The sequence below is a fragment of the Amblyomma maculatum genome, chromosome 4, assembly GCF_055883805.1.
Source record: "Amblyomma maculatum isolate TAMU_Amacu chromosome 4, ASM5588380v1, whole genome shotgun sequence".
In the NCBI taxonomy this organism is placed as follows: domain Eukaryota; kingdom Metazoa; phylum Arthropoda; class Arachnida; order Ixodida; family Ixodidae; genus Amblyomma; species Amblyomma maculatum.
This window is the reverse complement of record NC_139347.1, coordinates 165,613,394-165,620,150: the sequence shown is the minus strand read 5'-3', so window position 1 is coordinate 165,620,150 and position 6,757 is coordinate 165,613,394. Positions and strand designations below refer to the sequence as shown.

At 52.0% G+C, this 6,757-nt stretch overlaps 1 non-coding gene across 1 annotated transcript; it reads left to right on the top strand.

The window, feature by feature from the left end:
* Positions 1-1,220: 1,220 nt before the first annotated feature.
* On the top strand, positions 1,221-1,293 carry TRNAS-UGA (transfer RNA serine (anticodon UGA)). The gene has a single exon. It is a non-coding gene; the product is annotated as a tRNA-Ser (tRNA).
* The last annotated feature ends 5,464 nt before the right edge of the window (positions 1,294-6,757 follow it).

Genomic DNA, 6,757 nt, shown 5'->3' with positions numbered 1-6,757 from the left:
GTAGCTTACGAGGGTCTCGTTTCTGGCAGTCTTGAAGCCATAGGTAGCGTAAGAGGGTTCTAGCACAGCTTTCGCCCTCGCTCTTGATCACGTTCTACGTGACGCTGGCGGTAACAAAGGACGTTCCACGTCCGCCGCTTTGGCTGAGGGTGGCGCTGGTGAACACTCTCAAGGTTCGTATACAGACAACATAAATACCCAAGCAAGTAGCAGGAGGGACCGCGGCCGATGTAGCTCAATTGGTAGAGCACCGGACGCGATATTCGGAGGTCGTGGGTTCGGCTCCCACCATCGGCACGTTGTTTTTTCTTCTACGTTGTGTTTAAATATCTTTACCCTAAACAGATTACACTACTAATTTCTGTGATTATCCAAGTAAACATTAAAAAAAAGACATAAAGTACCATCCCCAACGCTTTCTTTGGCATCGCCGACTGTTGGCTTCTTTCCTTCATGTATTATAACGAGCACCCTCATTTCCCCTTAATTGATCTGCTTGTAGCTTACGAGGGTCTCGTTTCTGGCAGTCTTGAAGCCATAGGTAGCGTAAGAGGGTTCTAGCACAGCTTTCGCCCTCGCTCTTGATCACGTTCTACGTGACGCTGGCGGTAACAAAGGACGTTCCACGTCCGCCGCTTTGGCTGAGGGTGGCGCTGGTGAACACTCTCAAGGTTCGTATACAGACAACATAAATACCCAAGCAAGTAGCAGCAGGGACAGCGGCCGATGTAGCTCAATTGGTAGAGCACCGGACGCGATATTCGGAGGTCGTGGGTTCGGCTCCCACCATCGGCACGTTGTTTTTTCTTCTACGTTGTGTTTAAATATCTTTACCCTAAACAGATTACACTACTAATTTCTGTGATTATCCAAGTAAACATTAAAAAAAAGACATAAAGTACCATCCCCAACGCTTTCTTTGGCATCGCCGACTGTTGGCTTCTTTCCTTCATGTATTATAACGAGCACCCTCATTTCCCCTTAATTGATCTGCTTGTAGCTTACGATGGTCTCGTTTCTGGCAGTCTTGAAGCCATAGGTAGCGTAAGAGGGTTCTAGCACAGCTTTCGCCCTCGCTCTTGATCACGTTCTACGTGACGCTGGCGGTAACAAAGGACGTTCCACGTCCGCCGCTTTGGCTGAGGGTGGCGCTGGTGAACACTCTCAAGGTTCGTATACAGACAACATAAATACCCAAGCAAGTAGCAGGAGGGACAGCGGCCGATGTAGCTCAATTGGTAGAGCACCGGACGTGATATTCGGAGGTCGTGGGTTCGGCTCCCACCATCGGCACGTTGTTTTTTCTTCTACGTTGTGTTTAAATATCTTTACCCTAAACAGATTACACTACTAATTTCTGTGATTATCCAAGTAAACATTAAAAAAAAAAGACAAAGTACCATCCCCAACGCTTTCTTTGGCATCGCCGACTGTTTGCTTCTTTCCTTCATATATATATATATATATATATATATATATATATATATATATATATATATATATATATATATATATATTGTAGGGGTGTGCTTATTCGGTAAACCCAGATGAATCCAGCCGCTCAGGTGGGACTCGCAGCGGAGCGTCAGGCATGGCGAAAGAGCAAGGCAGCGAACAACTTCTTCGTCCTTGAGAGCGGCAGCACGCGACGCATGTCAGTGGTTATATCGATGAAGATTACCACAATACAGTTTCCCCCCGGGCAGAGAAGGAGCCATCCTGGCGACTCATGGTGCCGAAAGAACAGACGGATCGTAGTAGGGCTTGATTCGGTCCACATGAACTATTTCGCCTCCACGGCGACGCAAGTCCGCAGATGGCGTAACGGGCTCAACTACGTAGTTGACAGGAGATGTTTTTTGAAGGACTCGGTATGGACCGTGATACCGAGCAAGAAGCTTCTTTGACAGGCCGGCGGTTGTGGCAGGAACCCAGAGCCACACCAGGGAGTTGGGCGCATATGAAGGCGCCTCACCAGTGTCACGATGGTGTTTTTGTGTCCACTGATTTTCCTTTGTAAGCGAACGAGCGAGCTGACGGCATTCTTCTGCGTACTCGGCGGCGTCCGAGAGTGGTGTCGATTCAGAAACATCAGGGCGGTAGGGAAAAAGCGCGCGCCCATAGTGCAGGTTGGCTCACGCCCGTAAAGAAGAAAGAAGGGAGAGAATCCAGTGGTGGTCTGTATCGCATTGTTGTACGCGTAAGTTACGAAGGGAAGAACGTGGTCCTAGTTGGAATGAGCGTCGTTGACGTACATGGCCAGCATGTCACTCAGAGTACGGTTGAAGCGTTCTGTCAGGCCATTCGTCTGAGGGTGGTAAGAAGTAGCGGTGCGATGAATGATGCGACATTCTTTCAGTAGGGCCTCGAGAGCGTCGCACAAGAAAACGCGTCCGCGGTCACTGAGCAGTTCCTTCGGAGTCCCGTGGCGAAGAATCAAGTTGTTGAGAATGAACAAAGCAACGTCTCTTGCAGAGGCAGAGGGTAACGGTGATGTTTCAGTGTATCGAGTCAAAAGGTCTACTGCCACAATAATCCACCGGTTTCCAGCAGGAGTAGTAGGAAGAGGGCCGTAGAGATCTATGCCAACGCGGTCAAACGGACGAGCAGGGCAGGGTAACGGCTGCAACGAAACAGAGGACTTCTGAGGAGTTTTTCGGCGTTGACAAGATTCGCAAGCGCGCACGAAATGTCGTACGAAGCGGTACATTCCACGCCAGTAAAATCGTAGACGTAGGCGCGTGTAGGTTTTCAATACGCCACCGTGAGCACATTGTGGGTCACCATGGTACGCAGCACAAATGTCGGCACGGAGATGACGCGGGATGACTAGAAGCCAGTTCCGTCCATCAAGCAAATAATTGCGGCGATAGAGAAGACTGTCACGAATGGAGAAGTGGTGGGCTTGGCGGACGAGCGCTTTGGATGAATGACCGGGAGTAGGACTTGAGAGAAAATCCAAAAGTGCATTGATCCAGGGGTCATTCCGCTGCTCGGTAGCCATGTCGATAGTGGTAAGAGTCGACAAATCGTAGGCACAGACGTGGTCAGACGAAGTATCTCTAGGCAATGGCGAACGGGAAAGAGCATCCGCGTCCGTATGCTTCAGGCCTGATCGATAAATGACATGAATGTCAAACTCCTGGAGACGAAGAGCCCAGCGAGCAAGGCGACCGGATGGGTCTTTCAGAGAGGCAAGCCAGCACAAAGCGTGGTAATCGGTCACAACGTAAAACGGTCGACCATACACATAAGGACGAAATTTTCCGATGGCCCAAATAATGGCCAAACATTCCCTTTCTGTGACTGAATAATTAGATTCTGCCTTTGTCAATGTTCGGCTGGCGTATGCCACAACATACTCACTGTAACCAGGCTTACGTTGGGTAAGGACGGCACCAAGCCTAATACCGCTGGCATCAGTGTGGATCTCCGTAGGCGCAGCCGGATCAAAGTGGCGTAGAATGGGCGGCGAAACCAAAAGGCGGCCTAAAGTGTCGAAGGCTTTATCGCAGGCTGGAGTCCAGGCGGAAAGGTCGGAGCTGCTGGCAAGGAGCTGGGTCAGAGGAGCGATGATAGAGGCGAAGTTCAAGATGAAACGTCGAAAGTAGGAGCAGAGGCCGATAAGCTCCGAAGCTGCTTCAGGGAGGTTGGCTTCGGGAACTCTGCAACTGCGCGAAGTTTGGTGGGGTCAGGAAGAATGCCTTCCTTAGAGACTACGTGGCCTAAAATTGTGAGTTTTCGAGCGGCAAAGTGGCACTTCTTCAAATTCAACTGAAGCCCAGCGTCGGCGAGACACGTGAGGAAATGCTTTAGGCGGAGAAGGTGAGAAGAAAATTCGGTAGAAAAAACTACGATGTCATCCAGGTAACAAAGACAGGTCTGCCACTTCAGTCCACGAAGAACAGTGTCCATCAGGTGCTCGAAAGTAGCTGGGGCATTGCAGAGGCCAAAGGGCATAACGTTGAACTCGTATAATTCATCCGGTGTTATAAAGGCAGTTTTCGAGCGGTCATTATCAGCCATCGGTACCTGCCAGCAGCCGGAGAGCAAATCCAAAGAGGTGAAATACTCGGCTCCCTGTAAAAAGTCCAAGGCGTCGTCGATTCGCGGCAAAGGATAGACATCTTTGCGCGTGATTTTGTTAAGCCTACGGTAATCGACGCAAAACCGGATGGAACCATCTTTCTTGGTGACCAAAACAACCGGAGAAGCCCATGGACTGTTAGATGGCTGTATGACGCCCCGGCGAAGCATGTCGTCCACGTTGTCAGCAATGACTTGGCGCTCAGAGGCCGACACGCGATAAGGACGCTGTCGTAACGGTGCGTTTGTACCAGTGTCGATTGCGTGCGCAACGACAGACGTGCGACCCAGAGCAGTGTGAGGAAGGTCGAAGGCAGAAGTGAAGTTCTGTAGAAGAGCAGCGAGTTGATCGCGTTGTGAGGGTGGAAGATCTGCGTCAATAGCTTGTTGAAGAAGATCGGGTGGTGTCGAAGCGGTCGCTGTATCGCAAGAGCTGAGCACATTAACGTCTAATGAAGTAGGTGTTGCAGGAAGAGTATTTACAAGCGCGGGATCAAGTTCTTCAATACGACCGAGACACTCGCCGCGTAGCAGGACAGGCGGGCACGAAAATGGATTTGAGACGTACATTGCACTAAGGCCATCTTCGAACTTGAGGACAGCAAATGGAAGCAGGAGGCAGGGATGGCGTGAAGCGGCGTCGGAAGGTCTGAAGAAGACAGTCGAACTAATAACGCTTTCACAGGAGAGTGGAACGAGGGCAGCAGAAAATGGAGGAATATCTGTGTCATTGGCGACAAGGAGTTTTGCAGGCCGGGTAGGGACGTCACACAAGACGGTATCACAAAGAGGTATAAATGAAACTTCCGCGCGGGCGCAGTCAATAACGGCATGATGAGTGGAAAGGAAATCGTAGCCCAGGATGATGTCGTGTGAGCAGCGAGACAGTACAATAAACTCGATGGTGTATAAGACGTCTTCGATGAGAACACGGGCCGTGCACGCCGCTGAGGGATGAATGCGCTGTGATGAGGCGGTGCGAAGCGAAAAGTCGGAAAGTGCGGTGGTCACCTTACGAAGACGACGGCAAAGAGCTTCACTGATGACGGATACGGCAGCGCCCGTGTCGACAAGAGCGAGTACTGCGACGCCGTCGACAAACACTTGAATTACGTTAGTGGGAGAACACCGAGGACTTGAAGAGTTCGAACCAAGCGCAGTTCTTGCCCCGGGAACTGCGACTGTTAGTTTCCCTCAACAGTGCCGGTAGAACGTCGGAGTGGGGACGGGGAACGGCGACGAGGAGAAGGTGATCGGCGAGTTGTGTACGTTTGATTGTCACGAGATACAAAGTCGGAACTGGGCGGATTTCTCGGCGAGGGCTGGTCTGTATTGTAGGAGTAGTTCCATAGTTCAGGTCGAGAAGGTGGAAGGCGTTGGCGGCAAAGGCGTGCGACATGGCCCGGCAGCCCGCAAGAGTAGCAGATTGGCCGGTTGTCCGCGGTACGCCAAGGGTTCGTAGGGCGTTGGCGTACCCTTGGAATAGGGACATGGAATGCAGACCCAGGCAAAGGCGAAGGAAGGTTGGAAGGAGCGGCCTGGTAGGAAAGAGATGCTGATGGCATGAGCGGCCTGGCCGCAACTTGGGCGTAAGTCAGTGGTGCCGTTACTTGCGCCGGCACGGGGCTGGGCGGCAGCACAGGGCTGGGCGGGAGCATGGAGCTGGGCGGAAGGACATCAGCGATGTGATCTTGAACGGCACGCCGTATGGTAGGGGCCAAAGACGGAGCCATGTCAGGAGCAAGGCGGCCAGTATCCTGTAACTGAGGGACCAGCGATAGCTGGCGGGCGACCTCTTCTCGAACGAATGCTTTGATTTGCTGAAGTAAAGGGCTGTCCTCTGATGGGGTAGAACCGCCCAGCGCTAGTGTAGAGATGGCGTCGTCTCTAACACCGGACCGCCGGGTAGAAGCGCGCTTCTTACGAAGCACGTCGTAGCTCTGGCAAAGCTTGATCACGTCACTCACCGTGGCAGGATTTTTTACCCAGAGCATTTGGCACGCGTCGTCAGAGATGCCTTTCATGATGTTTTCGATCTTATCCGCTTCGGTCATTAGCGGATCGACACGCTTGCATAGGTCCACGATGTCCTCTATATAACTAGTGAACGACTCTTCAACTTGCTGAGTGCGCTCACGCAAGCGTTGTTCTGCCCGGAGCTTGCGAACTGCAGGGCGGCCGAACACTTCTGAAAATTCTTTTTAAATGCAGACCAAGATGGCAGGTCTGCCTCATGGTTGCGAAACCAGAGGTTCGCCACGTCAGTCAGATAAAAGATTACATTGCTTAGCTTGATAGCGTCGTCCCATCTGTTGTAGCTACTGACGCGCTCATATGCCGACAACCAATCGTCGACGTCCTGGTCGGCTGTGCTACTGAAGAGGCACGGATCACGCTGCCGTAGAGCTCCAGAACACAGCACGGTGGTTGGGAGGGGCGACGATGTCGAGGCAGTGTCGTCCGGCATGCTGGAAGCAGAGGGTAATGTGCGGCTTCTTAGTTCCAGGGTGGACGGGAACGTACCCAGCAGCACCTGCACCAATTGTAGGGGTGTGCTTATTCGGTAAACCCAGATGGATCCAGCCGCTCAGGAGGGACTCGCAGCGGAAGAGCAAGGCAGCGAACAACTTCTTCATCCTTGAGAGCGGCAGCACGCGACGCATGTCAGTGG